Source organism: Pinus tabuliformis, chromosome 1_2 (genome assembly GCF_031772625.1).
Source record: "Pinus tabuliformis cultivar Carrire ecotype Pingquan chromosome 1_2, CPIR1, whole genome shotgun sequence".
Lineage (NCBI taxonomy): Eukaryota > Viridiplantae > Streptophyta > Pinopsida > Pinales > Pinaceae > Pinus > Pinus tabuliformis.
In genome coordinates, this window is record NC_142298.1 from 143897239 (window position 1) to 143920880 (window position 23642).

General features: G+C 38.8%; 1 protein-coding gene across 2 annotated transcripts in view; it reads left to right on the plus strand.

Annotated features, from left to right (window-relative positions):
* HCF244 (NAD(P)-binding Rossmann-fold superfamily protein) overlaps positions 1-23642 on the plus strand; it is a 468107-nt gene that overhangs the window by 383624 nt on the left and 60841 nt on the right. The gene's annotated exons all lie outside the window — the stretch shown is intronic.

Sequence of the window (23642 nt, forward strand, 5' to 3'; positions counted from 1 at the left end):
CCTTACCACTTGCTAGGTCTTTGGTGGCAAAACTTTGGTAGTGATACGCCAAATTTGAAGAGATTTGCCATTCGAATCTTAAACCAAGCATGCAGTGCTTCAGGTTGTGAACGCAACTGGAGCATGTTTGAGAAAATACATTCTAAGAAGCGCAACCGATTGACACAAAAGCGCTTGAATGGCCTTGTATTTGTCCATTACAATCTACGACTTCGCAACAAACAAATACAAGGTGAGATTCGAGAGCTTGAATTTGAAGGTTTCATAATCTAGTTCGTACTTTAAAAGTTTAAACTTTAAAGTTCAAACTTCAAAGTGAAATTTTAATTCACATTTCAATGTCTCATGATAATGACAGGTATTGATCATTCACCAATTGACCTTGAAGAGTTAGATTTGCAAGCTACAAATGCGGCAGAATGGGTTCAATTAGATGAGCCTCCTCTTTTCAGCCTTCATGACTTGGAGAACTTTGAGAGTCAAGCAAGCGAAGGAGCGGGAGGAATTGCTTCTAGTTCTCACTCTTAAGAGTCTTAGATTCTTAGTTGCTGATTTTTTTCTGATTAGTATGCAGTTTTTTACTTTTTTGTAAACTTTTAGAAGCATATGCTTCTAAGGACTCAAAACTCAGTGCTTTGGATCATGTGTGGACTCATAACATATATGAGATACTTATTTATTCATGATATTTTGGACATCTATTGATATTATGCATTGTTTGGACATACCTTTACCCAATATTAATGAAAAATGGTTTTTTTAATTCAATATATGTGTATATTTTTATTTAATGAATTTGCCGATTTTTTCCCGATTTTTTCCCGATCCGATTAAAACTCTTCGCTCTTTTGCCTCGCCGATTTATTGCCGATTCCGAGTCTGGTAACATTGCTCCAGATGCTATCCCTGCCCCTCAACTGCAAAAAATATCCTCGATCAGAATTTCTTCCTGAGAACTTCTCACTTCAGAAATTCGATCCCTTGATCTCTCGTCGTGTTTTCCAAATAACCCTCAATCTTCCTTAAATAATCTTATTGTTGACATTCAACGACCCAGATTAAAAGCTAATCAATGGCTAAGATCATTTTAGCTTGAGCCTCGTCTTCTTCTAGAAGTTACACCCACAATTAGATTAACACCCATTAATATTTTTAATTTCCTAAGTTTAGATTTAGGGTCCCATTAAAAAATATTAATTATTTTAGTAAAATTGTCTCTGGGTGGAATTTTGCTAAAACGCTTTTTGGGTTCTTTGGAATACATGTGCCCAAGCTTCCCTGCAAAATTTGAGGCCTAGAGCACATCCGATGCTACCCCAAATCAACAACCTAGAGTGCGTGTGAAGTAATTTTCAGGCCTCCTTGACTGGGAACCAAGAAATATTACACATAATCAACACACTCCATTCTCCCAAGGATTAAGGCACTGATCTACCAAGGGTGGTCACCAAAACTCTTATTCTTTCACCTTCTTCCAATTCTTCCAATTCTAGCCACATTGGGGTGCCTAGGGCATCAATTTCCCGACAAGCTAGCCACTAAAAAATTCGATCTCCTGGGGTCTCCTGCGCTAGCCTTTCCTCTAGCCCTCCTCCAAATTTGAAGACATTCCGACGGTTGGATTCGGAGAAAAGCCAAGCTCTAGCTCCGGGACCAAAACTTGCCCTGCTATCACCAAGGCTAGCACTTCCCAGGGTCAAACAAACATCTTTGAGTAATTACATTTTCTTTGATCCTCTCTCCACCTTGTTTGGGGTAATAATACCATTGGTTGCTACATTCCTTCCTCATACACTAGACTAGGTCCACTTGGTCCCGTGTGGTTCCACTCCTTTGAAAGACCATTCTTCAAGAACCATCCGAGATACCAATTCTAACAAGGATTTTAGGGATTGGGAAACTCCTTCACAAGTCTTATCCCATAAACCTAACCCTCAAATCCTCTCTCCCTTTCCCTAGATTACCTAGTACCTTGCTTACAAAGCAAGCAATCTTTATCCTTCGAATTTTGGAAAAGGGTTATTCGGGTCACTCATATCCATTGAATTATCCTTCATTAGTGACTCCACACATACCGGGTCTCCTCCCATCGGTGAAAGTCTGTAAATAGAAGGGAGCCTTAGCTGAGGTGATAGTGGGCTAAGACTCCATTTGTTGCCCTTGGCCTAGCATTTGCCCTTTAGGGATTCCCCTTAGGTCCCCTGCTAGTTTGAGCGGTAACATTTTGGCGCCGTTGCTAGGGAGGAAGCAAGTCTACCTCCCTAGTGAATCATTGAGGAATTGATTCATTGACGACATCTATAAAGCATTCCTCTGGCGACTCCACATTCTCTCTCCCAAATGGAAGATCTTGAGGTTGTGACTTACCATCGAAGGAGATATGACAAACCCCATATTCCTTTCTTCAACAAAAAGCTCAATCAATATAGGAAGAAACATAAGATCTTTAGACCTATCCTCCATGACTGGGGCTCTCTTTTGTGCAGTACCTAAAGACCCCGAAAGGCCTATGTTCACAAGGAAGGAGGATCCCCAAGAACATCTCTTAAAGTTTGAATACCGAACATGTATTGAACTATATAATGACTATAGCCGAATCATTGTCTTCGCTACAACCATGACAGGAAACGCCCGAGATTGGTATTTCAACCTTCCACCATCTTCCATCTCTACATGGGAAGGATTTGTCCAAACCTTTATAAGAAGATGGTTCCGAAAAAAGGACGTGATCCAAATGTACAAAGGGATCTTGTCTAGTGGAAAGAAAGAGGACGAGACCATTGTCGAGTTTAATCAACGATTCAATATGGTTATCCATTCTATCCCTCAAGAAATTTCTCCCCCAAAGGACGTAGTTATGGTTGCTTACCTTAATGCCTGCAACGAAGAGTCGGTTTTTGATGTTCGAAATAAAAACCCCTCTAGTCTCTTCCAAGCTCAAAACATGATGATTGACCTTGATGAAGCCATGAAGCATAATTCGATTAACATGCTGCAAATTGAAGATGATCCTTCCCCCTCAAATGAAAGTATTCCCCATCATGAAGAGATCATGACACAAGAAATCAACAACAAGGCAAAGGAACCTCCTGACCCCACTCCCAAAATTCCCTTAAGATTGATTTTAAGTTTGACTGACCCTTTTTATGTGACTCTGGGAATAAACGGGCATACTTTAAAGAATTGCATCTTAAATTCAGGGAGCCCTATCCATATCATGCCTTTGAGTATTATGAAAATGCTTGGGATTACTCTTTCAAGAAAGTGTCGGGGCAAGGTGATTCTCAATTGTGAAGAATTCAGGGTATGTGGGCTGGTAGAAGGTAGAAAGGTCTTTTTCCATACATATCCTGAGAGAGAATTCTCCATAAACATTCTCATTATCAAAACCAATCCAACATGGGGCATAATTCTATCAAAACAATTTGTTGAAAACCTTAACCTATCCATCAGCGAAGATAGTTCCACTATATACCTTCCTTGGAAAGAAAACTCCTATGTATCTATCCCTAGGCAGGAATTCTCGGCCCCAATGATTGCCAACTCTCAAGAAACTGATAATGACTTGGAAGAAGAAGATGATAAACTTGGAGAATGGAGAATTTTCAAGGGTGAGCACATCAAGACTACCCCTCTCCTTGGACGATGGGTTATGTATTTTGATGGGGCTCACTCTAAGACTGGATCTGGGGCTGGCATTGTCATCATATCCCCTTCTGAGGAGTACTTGTTATTCTCTTTAAGACTCCAATCTACTTGCACCAATAACATAGTTGAATATGAGGCCCTCCTACTAGGACTTGAGGCAGCTCGATCAAGGGGAATCCAACACTTAATCATAATTGGGGATTCTGACCTTGTCATCTCACAAATAAGAGGGACTTTCGAAACTAAGGATGAAAAATTGAAACCCTATAGGGAGAGAATCACTAGCATGATCAAGGGGTTCAAAGAACTACAATTCTTGGCTTTAGATCGATGCCTAAATGACATGGCCAATGCCCTAGCCATAACTGCATCCACATCCTAATTATATGTAGTGATGTCGATAAAAGAGGGAAGTGTATAATTGACATAATCCACCGACCCTCTGTCCCTGATTATGAAGAACATTGGCTTGTTTTTGAAGATGATCAAGATATAGCCAACTTCCTTCAAGACCATGAAGATCCCAATAGAAGAGGTGAAGACTTGATAAATGAACAACACTTTGATAGGGATGATGTTACCACCGCTAAAAAGGATGATCAACAATCACCTGATACATTGGATCTCAACCTTGGATCTGAAACCTCTCCTCAAATGGTCAAAATTGGGAAGAACTTGTCTAAAGAAGAAAGGGAAGAGCTCGAGAAATTGTTAAGGGAATTCAAGGATGTGTTTGCTTGGTCTTATGATGACTTAAAAGCCTATAGCCTGAGGTTATCCAACATACTATTCCTTTCAAGGAAGGTGCCAAGTCCGTCAAGCAAAAGTTGAGAAGAATAAATCCCGAGCTTGCACTGTTGGTCAAGGAAGAGTTCCAAAGGATGGTCGATGCAGGGATAATAGCCCCTATACGACATTCATCCTGGATCTCCAACCCTGTGATCACCTATAAAAAGACTAGCAATATTAGGATGTGCATTGATTTCAGGGATCTCAATTGTGTGTGTCTAAAAGACAATTACCCCTTGCTCAACATGGAAAATCTCTTGCAAAGAATAGTGGGTTCCCAAATGATGTCATTCCTTGACGATTTTTTTGGGTATAACCAAGTCATTGTAAAAGAAGAGGATCGCTTGAAAACTACCTTCACCACACCATGGGGAACATACATGTACCTTAGGATGCCATTTGGTCTCCTCAATGTTGGATCCACTTTCCAAAGGGCCATGGATTTTGCCTTTAGAGACCTTATTGGAAAGATCATGGAGATCTACCAAGACGATTTGACTGTCGCCTCTAAGCAAAGACATGATCATTGCAAACACTTGAGAAAGGTATTTGAGAAATGTAGGCAATACAACATCTCCCTGAACCCTAAGAAATCGATATTCGGTGTTGACAAGGGTAAACTGTTAGGGCACGTGGTCTCTAAGGATGGGATTAGTATTTACCCTGAAATAATTCAAGCCATCAAAAGCATTCCCCCTCCTAAAGATCAAAGTACCTTACGATCCTTTTTTTGCAAAATGAACTTTGTGAGGAGATTTGTGCTAAATTTTGTCAAAATTGTCAAGCTTATGAATGACCTACTAAAGAAATATACTCCCTACTCATGGAACCAAGCTACAAATGAGGCTTTTGAGGATATCAAAGAAAGAATTGCCTCTGCCCCTGTCTTAATCAACCCTGACTACACCAAGGACTTTATAATATATTCCTTTGCATTCATGGACACTATAGCTGGTATCCTCAGGCAAAAGGATGAAGAAGGAGGGGAGATATCGGTGGCATTCATGAGCAAGCCGCTCAGGGATGCTGAGACAAGATACACCATTACTGAAAAGCAAGCTTACGCTCTTGTCAAATCCCTTAAGTTCTTTAGAGCCTATGTAGGGTACAATAAAATATATGCATATGTACCTTACCCTGCTATCAAGGATGTGTTGTCACAATGTGATTGTCTTGGATCTAGGGGGAAATGGGCATCCAAAATCCAAGAATACAACCTTGATATCCACCCTAAAAAGGTTATCAAGGGACGAGGATTGGCTGAGATGCTTAATGAGAGTAATATTCAAGCCTTTAAAGAAGGAGAGGAGGAGCAATTATGCGCTACATCCACTGAGCTCACAAACGATCACTGGTACACCAACATTGTGTATTATTTGCGCAACCTATTTGCCCCCTCCTTACCTTGTTGATCACAAGAGGTAGGCTTTGAGGCTAAAAGCATCCAAGTTCTGTTTGACCCAAGATGGCCTTAGATGGATGAGTCTCGATGGGGTAATCCTTCGATGTGTTAGCAAGGAAGAATCTGAAAAATCGATGAATGAATTCCATGTTGGTTTCTGCAGTGGACATTATGCTGCCCGAACCACTCATAAGATTTTGAGAGCAGGGTATTACTGGCCCACCATCTTTGCCGACACCCTTAACTTTGTAAAACGATGCCAACATTGCCAACTATTCACTAGGAAGCGGCACCTTACCGCTATGCCATTGAAAAACGTTGCTATCGACGCACCTTTCTAACAATGGGGTTTAGATTTTATTGGTGAATTCAAGAACAATTCTAGCAATGGGCGTAGATGGATTCTCACAACAACTAACTACTTCACCAAGTGGGTTGAAGCGATACCGATTGTTGACCACTACGTGTCAACTACCCATAGCAGTACACCCCCTTTTTTCGCAAAAGGGATAGCGCTTGATTGATGTGTCCATGCCATTCGATTTCCATCATTAGCCTGATCGTGTTATGTTGTAAACCCAGTCTGCATGTGTAAATTGTAAATAATCTTAGCAGATATGAGTCATGTATGTAAATTGCCTAGGTGGACCTAATTTTTTAGTGATAATCTACGTTCCGGAAGGTTTTTTGTCTCACCGATCCATGATCGGCAGAGATTTCCTTTAGCCTAACCCCAAAGTCGGAATGGATTTTGTCATTAAAGTCTCAGGGGAATCCTAGTGCGTTGATCTGCTAGTTTATATTTGGTCGTAGAATTGGGTGGTCTATGAGGGTCTATGTCAAATGGGTTTTCCCCCTTCGAGATGTAAAATTGTAAAAGTCATGATATAAGTGTCTTGAGGGTTAGAAAATGTTTTAAGCCCCTCATAAGTCTTAAGTCCTAGGTCCTAGGTAATTTTTCCAAAGGCTAAGTTCGAGGATCCAAAAAATAAAAATTAAAGAAATTAAAGAAATAAATTAAAAAGTAGATAAAATAATAATAAAATTAAAATAATTTAAAAATTAAAAAATAATAATAATAAAATTAAAAAATATATTAATAATAATAATAAATAATAAATAATAAAATAATAATAAGTCAAATTTTTGAGTAAATAAATGCAGAATTTTAATTTTTTAATATATTAAAATGCATCTAAAAATTTGACGGATGAGATTAAAAGAAATCTTGATCCTCATCGACGGTCGAGATTAGTTTGACATGGATCACTCGAACTAGCCGTTAGGTTTTTTCCTTTAAATAGGGTGCTAGGGGTCATTTGAGATCATTCGATTTGTGAGTCTTGTGTTGAAGAAAGCTCTCTTGTAAACTTTTTCTTGTGCAATAAAGAAAGACTTTGGGGTTGAAATCTTGTTGGTGTTACTCTTCTGAAGTGTTGTAAGTTGTTTTATTTTTTGCATATATTTAATTTTAGCCATTGGTAATAGCTTGATGTAGAGTGATGTTGAACACAGGTATCTTGTTCACTCACTAGGGTTTTAATCGTAGTATAATTTCTGGAAATAATGGCAGGTATCTCCATTAGTTCTAGAATTTAGTATTGTTTTTTCCCTCTTTATTGATGGTTGAAGTGAGCTGTGTAGGAAATCTAGATTGAGAAGATCAGTGGGCGTTTGGGGAAGTTCTCGGCTGAACCAACCAACTCCCGCAAAGCATTTTCTTGTAGAACCTAGCGAGTTTCGATTCTGGGTCTATCTTTTAATTTATCTTTTGAATGCGTGAGAGATTTCTGAAGTATATCATAATAAACCTGAAATTCTGAAAATATTATTGTGGATTACTGATAAATCTGGCTGTTATAGAGTCATAAACTGTAAATATTGAGGCTGGTTTATAGGGTTTTAGTTTCAATCCTGTATATATTATCACTAGGTGTTTGTTTTTCCATTGCAGGTTGCAGGTTTGAGAAGAAATTTTTGTTTGAAGCCAGATCTAGGCCCTGGAGGGCAAGATCTAGCCTTAGGATCGGTTCTCGCAAGGTTTATCTAAAGATATTTTAGGCTATTTGTTGTTGCCCAGGGTTTCAATTTTGCAGGAAAGTTTTTCGAAATTTTTAAAAGGTGTACACTGCCCTGAGGCCTGCAACAGGCTCCCCATCAAATTTTCACGCATTGACCTCGCTGTCTTCTCTATACCAGCAACTTTCATCTCCTTCAGCTCCTGCGAACAGATCCAAGCTCATCTGCTGTTGATTATTTTTCCCTTACGCAGCAACTATTCATTTCTATGGCTTCTTATCAGTTTCGAACCCTCTCATCAAGCTGCCTGTCCATTGTTGTCAATTCGCAGCCACACATTGCCCACGCGACATCCATTCTGCAGCCGATTTTTTCTCTCTGCACTTATCGACTCACTCCTCATCAATGTTGTCCTTCTGACCTGCGTCTATCACCTCTACGCATTCGTTGTTACCTGCATCTTTACGTAGTCTCAACTCTATTGTCCCTCCCTACGTGCATTTCTCCTTCACGCGCTGCTGTATCCATCCCTCATTCCACGTCTAGCCCTTCTCTCTGTCGTCCACCTCTGCCTGCTCATTTGCCTCACTCTCTACACTGTGCATATCCCCGCGGCTCCATTCTTCCGCGATCTCAGCTTCTCTACACGCTCAGTCCTTCACGCTGCTCTCCCTTCCACCATTGGGCTTTCATCGAAGCTATCTGCAGTCAATCCGCTGCCTAGCTCTGCGTCCTTCAAACCCAAGCTCCTCATTCGCTTCACTGTTCGCTCTTGCTGTCGATTATCTGCACGCAACAGTCACCCAAACGATTCATGGTTTTATGTACATGTAGGGTAGCGTATTTTCCTTTTTTTAAGTTTTATTTCAATTAAAATTAAAATTTTGGTTCTAGCTGGTTTAGTTTAGTTTTATATCTTTTGATTTTAAAGCAAATCAAAAAATAATAAAAATAATTTAAATTTTAGATTAAGATTTTTAGATTCTAGATTTTATTTAAATTTAGTTTTATTTTGTTTACTTTTTGATTTCGAAAATAATATAACTAAAAAAAATCGATTTTCCTTTAGTTTCCTATGTATGCTTTAGTTAGGGTTAGCGTTAGCGTTCGTTTTCCATTTGAATTTTAATTAGAATTGATTTCATTTTTCTTATGGTTTAGAATTTAAATTAAAAAATAAAAATAAAAAATAAAAAGGTTTAAGTTTTAATATTTTGGTTTCATTTTTTTAGATTTATTTAAATTTTGATCAAAAAATATAAAAAGATATAAAATCCCAAGAAGCATACAAAATAATCTTTAACCCTTTTACTTTGTTAAATAGTTTAGATTTTTTGTTTTTTTTTTTTAGATTTAAGTTACATTTATTTAGATTTCAGTTTTTTCTTAGCTTAGTTTTATTTAAAAAAAAAAAAAAAAACAAAAAAAACAAAAACAAACCAACCTTTTGCCAGCTTTAGTCTTGACTCAGGGATTTGTCATGTTTGCGATATATCTTTTCTGCTAAGGCTAAAATTTTGATGAGGGACTAATATTTATCATTTTTTATGTGGGTAAACATGCTCAAATGTTCATTTGAAGATTAGCTATTTGAAAGTGATAGTTGGTCAGCATTTAAAATTACGTGGTTATTTTAAGAATTTAATCTTTCGTATTTTAATTGCTGGAATATCATTAATCCAGTGAGCATTTATCGATTATGTCGCATTTGGCAAAAGTTAACCTTTGTTTGAGTTATTTGATGGTAAATGATTGTTAATGAGTTCCTATTTCTGCAAGCATTTGATAAATAATCATTCAGTCATTAACTCCATAAGGCACTGGTCTATTAACTTAATAAAATTAAATAAGTGCTTGTTTTCCCTCGTGTCTCCCAACCCAGCTGGTCCACAGTTGGTCATCCATTGTCCCATAGGGTCTACCCCCTTAGCCGCGGGAGACAGGCTTAAACGGAGAGATCGGGGATTAGGGTGACAGCCCCCGGTCTGAGTGTTGTCATGACAATCTATGCAACAACATTTTTTGGCGCCATTGCCGGGGATAGAGTTTTTTCTGTCCTTGGTCCTTTGTTTTCGAGCTTTTTTGTGTTTTACTTCCTGTCCGGGTGGTGACTCCACTTTATATATCATCTACAAGAGTGTATACTAGGAGACATCCAAGTAGTTTGTTCAATCCTGCTCCCGATCGTGAAAGGGCTCTCAGGGTACGATTACACAAACTCTCTTCTCGTACACTTCTTGTTAACCTCGGACAAGAAGCCCTCTCTGATATCCATTTGCTTTTTACCAATCCAGTTGGGCACAACATCATGGATATGTATGCCCCTTGCGATTTTTCTAACGTTCCAGGGTATCCCAATGATCTTCCATCACTTGGGATAGATAAGTTGCCTAGCTTTCAGGGAGATAATGTGATTAGTGCTAATTTGCATCTGAGAGATTTTAGTATATGGATGGCTAAGTATGCAAGGTCTGCTGATTTCGATCATGAGGATGTTAGAATGACTCTTTTTATTTTAACCTTGGGGGGGTGATGCTCATGAGTGGTTTACTGAAAAGCCTCGGAATTCATTTGATTCCTTACAATCGATCATTGATGCCTTTAAGGAAAAGTATGGAGATAAGAGAGAAGGAAGACACCTCGTAAAAGCCATTAGCATAATAAAAAAGAGAGAGAATGAAACTGTTGAAGAATTTAACAAAAGGTTTAACGGTATTGTTAGAGAATTACCTCAAGACTATAAACCTACCGACAAATCTCTTCGAGATTTTTACATTGATGCCTTTAGTCCTGAGCCATCTTATGAATTGAGGCGTGCTAGACTTAATGATTATAGGGATTGCCAAGCCTTAGCTATAGAGCTTGAAAAGGACAAGGCAGCATCTGGGAAGTCTGAGATCCCAGGTTTCGATAGGGCTGCTACGAAACTAAAAGAACCTAAAGGAAAAGCAGTTCAAGAGCCTGAAAGCGAACTTGTTCTCAAATTGCTCCAAAAGATTGAAACCATGGAAATTAATCATAATAAGGAGATAGCTACTTTGCAGAATAGGTTGGTCCAAATGGAAAGAGCGCAAACGCAAAATTTCCAACCTCGAAATAATAATAATAGAAATAACAATTGGCAAAAGAAGGGTCAATCTAGTGAGTAGAGACCTCCTAATCCGTTAACTAATTTGGTCGATAATGCTCCTCCTTACTGTCGGGTTTGTGATGCTCTTCATGAAGAGGCCACTTGTCCCATCGTTAGAAGAATTTTAGATAATGGAATGTTTGGGGCAAGTGATCAAATAAATGTAGTAGGTAACAAGTTTCCTTTGTCTATGGATGATTGGATAGAGGTCAAGGAAAATAGTCGTGACGTTATGAATCCTTCATCAGCTTTTAGTATAAATAACCTTGAAAATGAAGATGACATTTTGGCTAGGTTATATGGTGAAAAACCCTCTCCAGAGAAAATCATGGAAATTGCTAGAGATAAAGGTTTAATCTATCAGAGAAGGGATAAAGATCAGAGCGGGAATCAAATTCCCCCTCAAACTTTTAACCCTGGTTCAAACTCTGGATTAGATGTTGATTTGGGAAACTGGTTTAACAATGCGAAAATCTGGGTTCCTGTCTCCGAGATTGCTATAATCCCTTCCCAAAGAGACAAGTTACTAAAAGCTATTTAGGATCCTCAAGTAAATATTTCTCAACAGAAGACTCAGGAAGTTGACTATCACGATGCTCCCATATATTGGCAAAGCTTAGATGCAGATAACAAAGATCACCGGCCTTTCTTTATCACCTTGTTAGTTAATGGATATAAATTGAATAATTGCATGTTGGATTCTGGTGCATCAACTTGTGTCATGACTAAGAGGGTCATGGAACAACTTAACTAAGAGTTTCTAGACTCTACTATAACATATGTGCATGGATTCTAAGAAAATTGAAGTGCATGGTTTGATCAACGATTTACAAGTTCATCTGTCAGTGTACCCAGACATCATGATTGTTATGGATATAGTTGTTGTTGATGTGCCTGATGCCTGGGGTATGCTTTTATCCAGAAAGTGGGCCTCTGATCTAGGAGGAAGTATTCAAATGAATTGGTCATATGCTATGATTCCTTCTCCTAGAGATGATGGTTTTGTAAGACTTAATAGAGAGCCCGAAAGAAAATTCCATGTTGAAGATCCTAAGAGACCTCACAATGAGATAATTAAAGAGCAATCTGACATTGGGAATTACGCTATCATGTCTAATTTCATAATTCCTCCTGATGATAAGATTAAGGATCTCAATGATAGAGTTTGGTACATGTACTTTGATGGTGCATCGTCTAGGCATGGTAAAGGTGTTGGAATAGTGCTTAAATCTCCCCTTGATCACATTTTCAAGTTTGCCTATCAATTAGAATTTGAAGCAACCAACAATGTCGCTGAATATGAGGCTTTATTGTTGGGTCTTGAATTGGTGAAGTCTTTGAAAATTAAGTTGCTTAGCATTAAGGGGGATTCTGATTTAATTATCATGCAGCTTAAAAATAAATTCACATGTAAAAATCAAATATTAAGGAATTATCGAAATGCTGTGTGGGATACTATGGAACATTTTGATGCCCTTGACCTCGAAGCTATCCCAAGAGAGCAAAATAGTTTGGCAGATGAACTTGCCGTAGATGCTACTACCTTCTAGTTATCTGATGCGCTGATTAAGGATAAGATCAAAATGAAAGTAATATTTAGACCATCTGTTCCAGATAACTCAAAGCATTGGCAAGTTTTTAATGATGAAAAACAAGTCATTCGTTTTCTTAATAGTCTGGATGAGTTTGAAGATTTCTGGATAGATTCTGAGGAGGATGGTTCTTTAAATCATGAGCATATCATAAATCCTACTCCTAGGAATGTGGTTGCCTTAGAGCAACACTTTGATTGTCATGATGCCACGAAGTTGAGAGAGGAAAATAAAATGGACCCAAGTGAATATCTCGAGATAAACATTGGTACTCCTGAGAACCCAAAGATTGTTAAAATTGGTAAAGGTACTAGTGTGGAGGAAAGAAAAAAGTTAACTAATTTACTTCGCGAATATCGAGATGTTTTAGCTTTTTCTTATGATGAATTAAAGGGCTATAGGGAAGATGTCATGGAACATACTATCCCCTTAAAAGATGAAAATGCTAAACCCTTTCGCCAGAAGCTTAGGCAGATTAATCCTAAGTTAGCCCCTTTGGTTCAGAAAGAGCTTGCGAAAATGCTTGCGGCTGGAATTATCGCTCAAACAAGGCATTCGACATGGTGTTCAAATTTGGTGATTGTTAGGAAAAAGAACGGTACAATAGGGCTTTGTGTTGATTTTTGAAATCGTAATCTAGCATGCAAGAAAGATAATTACCCTTTACCAAACATGGAGACTTTATTGCAAAGAGTAACTGGTTCTAGAATGATGTCATTGCTAGATGGTTTTTCTGGGTACAATCAGGTATGGGTTAAAAAAGAAGATCGTCATAAAACCACATTCACCACACCATGGGGTACTTTTGAATACATTAGAATGCTGTTTGGATTAACCAACACTAGGGCTACATTTCAAAGGGCTATGGATTGTGCCTTCAAGGGGTTAATTGGGAAATTTATTGAGATTTACCAAGATGATCTTACTGTATTTTCTAAAGATGGTATCAGTCATATAAATCATCTTAGGCAAGTTTTCGATAGGTGTAGAGAATACGAGATTTCTTTGAATCCAGCTAATCTGTTTTTGGAGTAACCGAAGGGAAATTACTGGGCCATATCATTTCTAAAGATGGAATCAAGATTGATCCTGAAAGAATTGAAGCAATCCAAAAGATTCCTCTTCCTCATAATCTTAAATCCCTTCAGTCTTTCCTTGGAAAGACAAATTTTCTTAGAAGGTTTATTCCAAATTACGCAGAAATAGCTAAGCCTATTCAAAGTCTTCTGAAGAAAGATGTAAAATTTGTTTGGCAAGAAGATGACAAAAAGGCTTTTCAAGAAATCAAATGCGCTATTGCAAGAGCTCCTGTCTTAGTTAGTCTCGATTATTCCAAGGATTTCATGATTTTTTCTTTCGCTTCTGAAGATACCATTGTTGGTGTCCTGTTACAAAAGAATAAAGATGGTCACGAGCAGCCTATTGCTTTCATGAGTAGAGCACTTCAAAATTCTAAATTAAAGTACAATACCATGGAAAAGCAAGCTTATGCCCTGGTCAAGTCTCTTAAGCACTTCAAAACTTATGTGGGTTATTCTAAAATCATTGCTTTCATCCCACATTCTGTTGTTAAAGATATATTAACTCAAACCGATTTCTTAGGGACTCGCGCTAGGTGGGTTACTAAAATACAAGAATATGATTTAGAGATCAGACCCACCAAGCTAGTCAAAGGCCAAGGTTTGGCTCAAATGTTGACTGAAAGTAACGAAAAGACTCTTGGTTTGTTTTGTCTTAGCGATCTATCTTCACCGGAGTTGCAAAGATTAGGAGAGCATGAGTGGTACAAGGACATCGTTTATTACTTGATGAATCTTACATGTCCGAACCATTTCGCTACTCATAAGAGAAGGGCTCTTAGACTAAAAGCCACTAAGTATTGCCTTATGAAGGATGGTCTTGGATGAAGAAATCCTGAAGGCATAGTGCTTAGGTGTGTTGATGAAATTGAGTCCAAGAAATTAATCTCTGAGTTTCATTTAGGATTTTGTGGTGGTCATTATGCTGCTAGAACTATCGCCCACAAAATTCTGAGAGTTGGTTATTATTGGCCTTCAATTTTTTCTGATGTGCATAAGTTTGTTAGAACTTGTCAAGCCTGTCAACTGTTCACTAGGAAACAGAAGCTTGCTGCCCTGCCCCTGCAACCTGTCATTGTAGAGGCACCTTTTCAGCATTGGGGTCTGGACTTCATCGGGAAGTTCCATGAAAATTCTAGCAATGGCTACTCATGGATTTTGACTGCTATTGATTATTTCACTAAATGGGTTGAAGCCATTCCTTCTAAGAATGCCACTGAAAAGGTTATTATGGATTTCATTGAAAATAATATGAGGTACGAACGCTCGACTGTTAAAGCCACCATCGCTCGACCAACGGGCCGCCATCATGCCCTCGGCAGGGTGAGGTACGAATGCTTGACTGTTAAGGCCGCCATCGCTCGACCAACGGGCCGCCATCGTGCCCCCGGCAGGGTGAGGTACGAACGCTCGACTAATAAGGCCGCCATCGCTCGACCAACGGGAGAGGAATTTATTACTTGTCCCGCACATTACTAGATTTGGTGTCCCTGCTAAGATCACTACTGATAATGCCAAGGCTTTTAGTTCTTCAGAGTTTTCATCTTTCTGTTTCAAATATGGCATTATCTTATCTCATTCATCAAATTACTATCCTCAGGGTAATGGTCTGGCTGAATCAAGTAACAAGAATCTCATAACCATTATCAAGAAGATAGTAGGAGATAATAAGAGATCATGGGATAGCAAAATCAAGTATGCTTTATGGGCAGATAGGATCACTAAGAAGAAAGCTACTGGTAAATCTCCCTTTGAATTAGTTTATGGCTTGGATGTAACCTTACCTGTGCACCTGAAATTGCCAGCTTATCAGCTCCTTCAACATTTTTCTACTAATAAAGATGTTGTTTAGAATAGAATAGATTAGATTGTGGAGTTAGATGAAGCTCGTAGGACAGCGTTTGATGCTATATGTAAAAATCAATCTAACATTGAGAAAAACTTTGATAAATTCTCTCGATCTAGATCTTTGCAGGTGGGAGATATGGTACTTCTTTGGGATCGCAAGAATGAAAAACTAGGAAAATATAAGAAGTTCGACAGTTTGTGGCTGGGACTGTACATCATTCGAGATATCACTGGACCAAACTCATTCCACTTGAGCAGATTGGATGGCGAACTACTTGATCTACCTGCAAATGGCCAAATGCTTAAGCTGTTCTTCAAAGATGATATCTGATGCCATGGGGCATCCTTTGTATTGTATTTCTAACCCTACTCCTTGTCATTTCAGCATTTTATTTCTGTTTTAGGATTAGATTTACTTTCCTTGTTATTAGATAGTTAATAAATGAAGAGCTTATATCTTTCATGTGCTTAATGTTATATGATGATGGACGCTACTTATTCTTGGTTGTGTGTTGCATGGGTGCAGATTCTGGATTCTCACATTCCTACGGTGCAGCAACGTTTCCCCAAGTAGAGTCAGATGTTGACCACTACGTGTCAACTACCCATAGCAGTACACCCCCTTTTTTCGCAAAAGGGATAGCGCTTGATTGATGTGTCCATGCCATTCGATTTCCATCATCAGCCTAATCGTGTTATGTTGTAAACCCAGTCTGCATGTGTAAATTGTAAATAATCTTAGCAGATATGAGTCATGTTTGTAAATTGCCTAGGTGGACCTAATTTTTAGTGTAATCTACGTTCCGGAAGGTTTTTTGTCTCACCGATCCATGATCGGCAAAGTTTTCCTTCAACCTAACCCCAAAGCCGAAATGGATTTTGTCATTAAAATCTTAGGGAATCCTAATGCGTTGATCTGCTAGTTTATATTTGGTCGCAGAACTAGGTGGTCTATGAGGGTCTATGTCAAATGGGTTTTCCCCCTTGAGATGTAAAATTGTAAAAGTCATGATGTAAAGTGTCTTGAGGGTTAGAAAATGTTTTAATCCCCTCATAAGTCTTAAGTCCTAGGTCCTAGGTAATTTTTCCAAAGGCTAAGTTCGAGGATCCAAAAAATAAAAATTAAAGAAATAAATTAAAAAATAGATAAAATAATAATAAAATTAAAATAATTAAAAATTCGACGGATGAGATTAAAAGAAATCTTGATCCTCATTGACGGTTGAGATTAGTTTGACATGGATCACTCGAACTAGCCGTTGGGTTTTTTCCTTTAAATAGGGTGCTAGGGGTCATTTGAGATCATTCAATCTGTGAGTCTTGTGCTGAAGAAAGCTCTCTTGTAAACTTTTTCTTGTGCAATAAAGAAAGACTTTGGGGTTGAAATCTTGTTGGTGTTACTCTCCTGAAGTGCTGTAAGCTGTTTCATTTTTCTGCATATATTTAGTTTTAGCCATTGGTAATAGCTTGATGAAGAGTGATGTTGAACACAGGTATCTTGTTCACTCACTAGGGTTTTAATGGTAGTAGAATTTCTGGAAATAATGGCAGGTATCTCCATTAGATCTAGAATTTAGTACTATTTTTTCCCTCTTTATTGATGGTTGAAGTGAGCTGTGCAAGAAATCTAGATTGAGAAGATCAGTGGGCGTTTGGGGAAGTTCTCGGTTGAACCAGCCAACTCCCGCAAAGCATTTTCTTGTAGAGCCTAGCTAGTTTCGATTCTGGGTCTATCATTTTAATTTATCTTTTGAATGCATGAGAGATTTCTGAAGTATCTCATAGTAAATCTGAAATTCTGAAAATATTATTGTGGATTACTAATAAATCTGGCTGTTATAGAGTCATAAACTGTAAATATTGAAGCTGGTTTGTAGGGTTTTAGTTTCAATCCTGTATATATTATCATTGGGTGTTTGTTTTGCCATTGCAAGTTGCAGGTCTGAGAAGAAATTTTTGTTTGAAGCCAGATCTAGGCCCTGGAGGGCAAGATCTAGCCTTAGGATCAGTTCTCGCAAGGTTTATCTAAAGAGATTTCAGGCTATTTGCTGTTGCCCAGGGTTTCAATTTTGCAGGAAAGTTTTTCGAAATTTTTAAAAGGTGTACACTGCCCTGAGTCCTACAACAGGCTCCCCATCAAATTTTCACACATTGACCTCACTGTCTTCTCTATACCCGCAACTTTCATCTCCTTCAGCTCCTGCGAACAGATCCAACCTCATCTGCTGTTCATTTCTACGACTTCTTATCAGTTTTGAACCCTCCCATCAAGCTGCCTGTCCATTGTTGTCAATTCGCAGCCACACATTGCCACGCGACATCCATTCTGCAGCCGATTTTTTCTCTTTGCACTCATCGACTCACTCCTCATCAATGCTGTCCTTCTGACCTGCGTCTATCACCTCTACGCATTCGTTGTTACCTGCATCTCTACGTAGTCTCAACCCTATTGTCCCTCCCTACATGCATTTCTCCTTCATGCGCTGCTATATCCATCCCTCATTCCACGTCTAGCCTTTCTCTCTGCCGTCCACCTTTGCCTGCTCATTTGCCTCACTCTCTACACTGTCCATATCCCCACGGCTCCATTCTTCCGCGATCTCAGCTTCTCTACACGCTCAGTCCTTCACACTACTCTCCCTTCCACTGTCGGGCTTTCATCGAAGCTATCTGCAGTCAATCCGCTACCCAGCTCCGCGTCCTTCAAACCCGAGCTCCTCATTCGCTTCACTGTTCGCTCTTGCTGTCGATTATCTGCACACAACAGTCACCCAAAGGATTCATGGTTTTATGTACATGTAGGGTAGCGTATTTTCCTTTTTTTAAGTTTTATTTCAATTAAAATGAAAATTTTGGTTCTAGCTGGTTTAGTTTAGTTTTATATCTTTTGATTTTAAAGCAAATCAGAAAATAATAAAAATAATTTAAATTTTAGTTTAAGATTTTTAGATTCTAGATTTTACTTAAATTTAGTTTTATTTTGTTTAATTTTTTATTTCAAAAATAATATAACTAAAAAAAAAAAATCGATTTTCCTTTAGTTTCCTATGTATGCTTTAGTTAGGGTTAGCATTAGCGTTCGTTTTCCATTTGAATTTTAATTAGAATTGATTTCATTTTTCTTATGGTTTAGAATTTAAAAAATAAAAAATAAATAAATAAATAAATAAAAAGGTTAAAGTTTTAATGTTTTGGTTTCATTTTTTTAGATTTATTTAAATTTTGAAAAAAAAAATATAAAAAGATATAAAATCCCAAGAAGCATAAAAAATAATCTTTAACCCTTTTACTCTGTTCAATAGTTTAGATTATTATTATTATTATTTTAAGATTTAAGTTACATTTATTTAGATTTCAGTTTTTGCTTAGCTTAGTTTTATTTAAAAAAAAAAACCTTTTGCCAGTGTCAGTCTTGACTCAGGGATATGTCATGTTTGCGATATATCTTTTCTACTGAGGCTAAAATTTTGATGAGGGACTAATATTTATCATTTTTTATGTGGTTAAACATGCTCAAATGTTCATTTGAAGATTAGCTATTTGAAAGTGATAGCTGGTCAGCGTTTAAAATTACGTGGTTATTTTAAGTATTTAACCTTTCGTATTTTAATTGTTGGAATATCGTTAAGCCATTGAGCATTTATCGATTATCTCGCATTTGGAAAAAGTTAACCTTTGTTTGAGTTATTTGATGGTAAATGATTGTTAATGAGTTCATATTTCTGCAAGCATTTGATAAATAATCATTCAGTCATTAACTCCATAAGGCACTGGTCTATCAACTTAACAAAATTAAATAAGTGCTTGTTTTCCCTCGTGTCTCTCAACCCAACTAGTCCACAACTGGTCATCCATTGTCCCATAGGGTCTACCCCTGCCGCGGGAGACAGGCTTAAATGGAGAGATCAGGGATCAGGGTGACAGCCTCCGGTCTGAGCGTTGTCGTGACAATCTGTGCGACAACACCGAACAAGAAGGCAACTAACCAAGTGGTTATAGATTTCCTTGAGGATAAGATCATTACCAAATTTGGCGTTCCTGCGAAGATTGTCACTGATAACGCCAAAGCTTTTGATTCCATGGCTCTGACATCCCTGTGTAACAAGTACGGCATAATCTTATCGCATTCCTCCAACTACTGCCCTCAAGGAAATGGGTAGGATAAATCTAGTATTAAGAACTTCATAAAAATTATGAAAAGAACCATTGGTGATAATAAAACAAGATGGGTTAGCAAGATCAAGTACGCCTTATGGGCTGACAGAACAACCGTGAAGACTTCCAATAGTTTTAGCCCATTCAAGTTGGTTTATGGTTCCGAGGCCAAGTTACCTATTCAAATGCAGTTGCCCATCCTCGAATGCCTAAAAGATTTTCCCAATCAACAAAACGCCATACAATCTCGGATCGATCAACTAATTGAAAGCGATGAAAATAGAAGGAAAGCTTTTGACCAGATTGGTCGTAGTCATGATAAAATGAGAGTCGCCTTCAAATATAGCTGGCACAAAGCCTTCAAACATGGTGACCTATTGCTCTTGTGGGAGAAAAGAAGAGAAAAACCTAGTATGCACGAGAAGTGGGATAACCTTTGGATAGGTCCATTCAAGATAAGTGATGTGGCAGGAGTGAATTCATATCATTTAGAAACTCCGGATGGAGCCATTCCCCTTCCTGTGAATGGGAAACTCCTAAAGGAGTATTACCGTGAGGTTTGACATTGTATGATATGCATGGTAGAGTAGGATGCATTGCATACTGATTTTTGCATTAGAAATAACGTCATATGATATTTCTCATGGTAGATTAGCTGCATTTAGATTAAAATTTGCATATCTTTATTTTTCTGTTGATTTTATGGCCTAACATATTAGCATGTGCAATCATGAGACGCTGCGAAAGCATGTTGCCCTGTGTTTTTCCATCTATTGTATGTGCAGGTGACAGGTCTACGGTAACCAAGAGATTGTTGGAGTTCTCGTGACCTCCTGTTCGAGTAGCTTCGCCCACTTCTTCGAGAGATCACGTCCCAGTTGGAGCTAGATGTTACCCACCATTTTGTGGGTAATATCCCTAGGAGAAAATTTTCTCCAAGATGGTCCTCAGCCAGCAGCCAACATCCCTTGCAACCATCAACTAGCTCATTGTGCCTTTTCTCCACCACCTGAGCCAGCCATGTGGTCCCTTGCCCATCTGCCATGATCGTATGTTTGAAGGTGGGCCTCCTGAATCTAAAGGTATGCCTTGTCATTTTGAAATTGAGTATTGTAGTTTTCTTATCATGGACACTTTTGGGCATGGATTAATGGGGGGATTTGGCAGGAAGAATGGGCCAGGTTTGTGCTTTTGTTCCCTAGACCCCTTTTAGGAATTAACCTTGGATTCTAGTCCTGTGGGATCTCTTTTATTAACCATTTGGTTCCAGGGATGGTATTTCATGGGAAACCCTGATTTTGGTTGCGTGGTCCCACTCCCGTATCTGCTTATATTACCCTCTTTCCATCCATTATTGACTCATTCATCATATTTCCCACCTGGGTCCACATCCCTCCATTAGGTCCACATAGGGTTAGCTTGCAAAATTTCGGCCTCTACTGTAGGTATGAATTTTTCGACCCTCATGTAGCCACTGTTGCTACACATGTGAACTTCTTCTGGCCTACCAAGGCTTCCTCAGATCTTCGCTTGGCTTTTCTCTTCCTTTTGGAGCTTGATGATGGCTTATTGTGACCTTCGTTGACCTTATTTCCCTTCCTTCTTCAAGATCGAACTTGCAAAAGAAAACCCTAGACCAGTGGCTAAAACCCTAGCCTTCCTTCGCACGTGTGAGAGGCAAATAGCCCAAAGACAAGTCTCCTTCATCCTCATCCTTCTTTTCTGGCTTCTTCTTCTTCCTCCTTCAGTTGAATGAGTGAGTGATGAATGTCCTCCAAGGAGGTCGAGTTTCCTCCTTTATATAGGTTTCTCAAGGTGGACGTAGCTCCTTAATTTAGGTTGACTTGCCAGCTACCAGGCCGACTTGGTCTTGAAGGGTATTTTGACACTTTTAAGGACAAAAATATTTTTCTTTACAATTTACAATATGCCCAATAGGGTCTTCAACTTATGACAATGAACCTTTTGACTTCTTGACCTAGGGCAAACCCTAGAAGCACTCAATGGGTGCTTGACCTATAAAATAAAAGACCTTGAGCATGAAACACATGCTCAAAAATAATAATAATAATTTTTCTTTCATTTTACAATATATACGAATCAAAAGTACATTTCATATTTATGAAAACCGAACCTAGTTACACATTTACATTTTTCAACAACATCTTCCTTCCTCCAGTTGGTCGCTAGAGGTGTCTCCGTTGGTTTGCAACTCTCCATGCAGAATCTCTGCAATATCTCATTTGCATACTTGCCTTGAAAGACAAACAGTGCCCCATCACCTTGTCGTACTTTCAACCCAAGGAAGTAGTGCATGAGACCCATGTCTTTCATTTCAAATTCTCTTGCAAGGTCCTCCTTGCAAGATCTGATCAGTTTCTCATCACTAGTTAAAATCAAATCATCAACATATAAGACAATAATAAGCAATTTACCTTCTACTAAGATATGATAGAGGTTTGCATCCGCTTCACTTTTGGTGAAACCCAAACCAGTGAGATAGTTGTCGATCCTGGTGTACCAAGCACGGGGTGCTTGTTTGAGACCGTACAACACTCACTTGAGTCTGCACACATGAGACTCCCGATCAAATGTCTCAAAACCTTCTGGTTGCTTGATGTACACCTCCTCCTCAATAACCCCATTGAGAAATGTTGTTTTTACATCCATCTGGTGGATCTTCCACCCATCTGTGCAACTAATGCAAGAATTGATCTAATGGATGAGTACCTTGCTATAGGAGCAAAGGTCTCCTCATAGTCAATTCCCTCAACTTAAGAGTACCCCTTAGCCACAAATCTGGCCTTATACTTTTCTATGCTTTTTTGTGTTGCCTGCTTCACCTTGAAGATCCATCTCGAACCCATAACTGATTTATCTGTTGGTCTTGGGACCACTTCCCAAACACTATTCTTTACAATGGATTTGTATTCCTCCACCATTGCATCAAACCATACAGGTTGCTCTATTGCTTTCTCAAAAGAGGATGGCTCAGTCTCTACAAGCTCAGTCATTAGAGCCATGTAGCTAGTGTACCAATCAAGTGACCTTCTCTGCTTGTGCAAATTTGAAGGAGCTCCCACATTCTACCTCGCATCCTGCACAAGTCTATTAGCTTCTCTGGTCCTTTTCCTACCTTCTCTGGATGGTTCTGTTTGAGTGGATGTCTCCACTCTCTGCTCCTCAATTTGTGGTTGCTCCACAACTTCCTAAGGCTCCTCCTTTGGAGCTAAAAGCTCCTCTTTTGGTGGGATCTGAAGCTCCCTCTCAGGAGAGCACCACAACGCTTTCTCCTCATCAAATTTGACATCCCTTCGCATAACTAACATTCTGAGGGATGGCAAGTACACAAGATAGTTGTGTGGATTTTTTGTGTAACCCACAAATACCCCCAACTCTGCTATCGGCTCAAGCTTCTTCCTTGATTCTTTGGAGACATGGCAATAAACAGAGGCTCCAAAAAACCTGAAGTGCGACACATCCAACTTTCTCCCCGAGAAAGCCTCCTCCGGTGTAATCATACCAAGAATCCGATGAGGACTTTGGTTTTGTAAATAGATTTCTGTGTTGCATTCCTCAGTCCACAAATGTGGAGGTAGGCCTTGGTCATGCAACATCGCCCTCACTTCTCCCATAATGCTACAGTTCTTTCTCTCAACCACCCCATTTTGTTGTGGGTTGAGGGGTACTATCAACTCTCGTCGAATGCCTTCTTTCACACAGAAATTTTTGAATTCATTCAACACGTACTCATCATCATTATCGCTCCTAAGAGTTGTCACCATCTTGTTGGTTTCTTTCTCAACTAGTGCCTTGAATTCCATGAACTTGGAGAATGTCTCATCTTTCTTCCACATGAAGAAGATCCAACACTTCCGTGAGAAGTCATCAATAAAAATGACAAAATATTTGACTCTAGCAGTGGAGGCTGTCGAGAAAGGTCCATAGTCATCAGAGTGGATCATGGTTGTGGGGGAGCG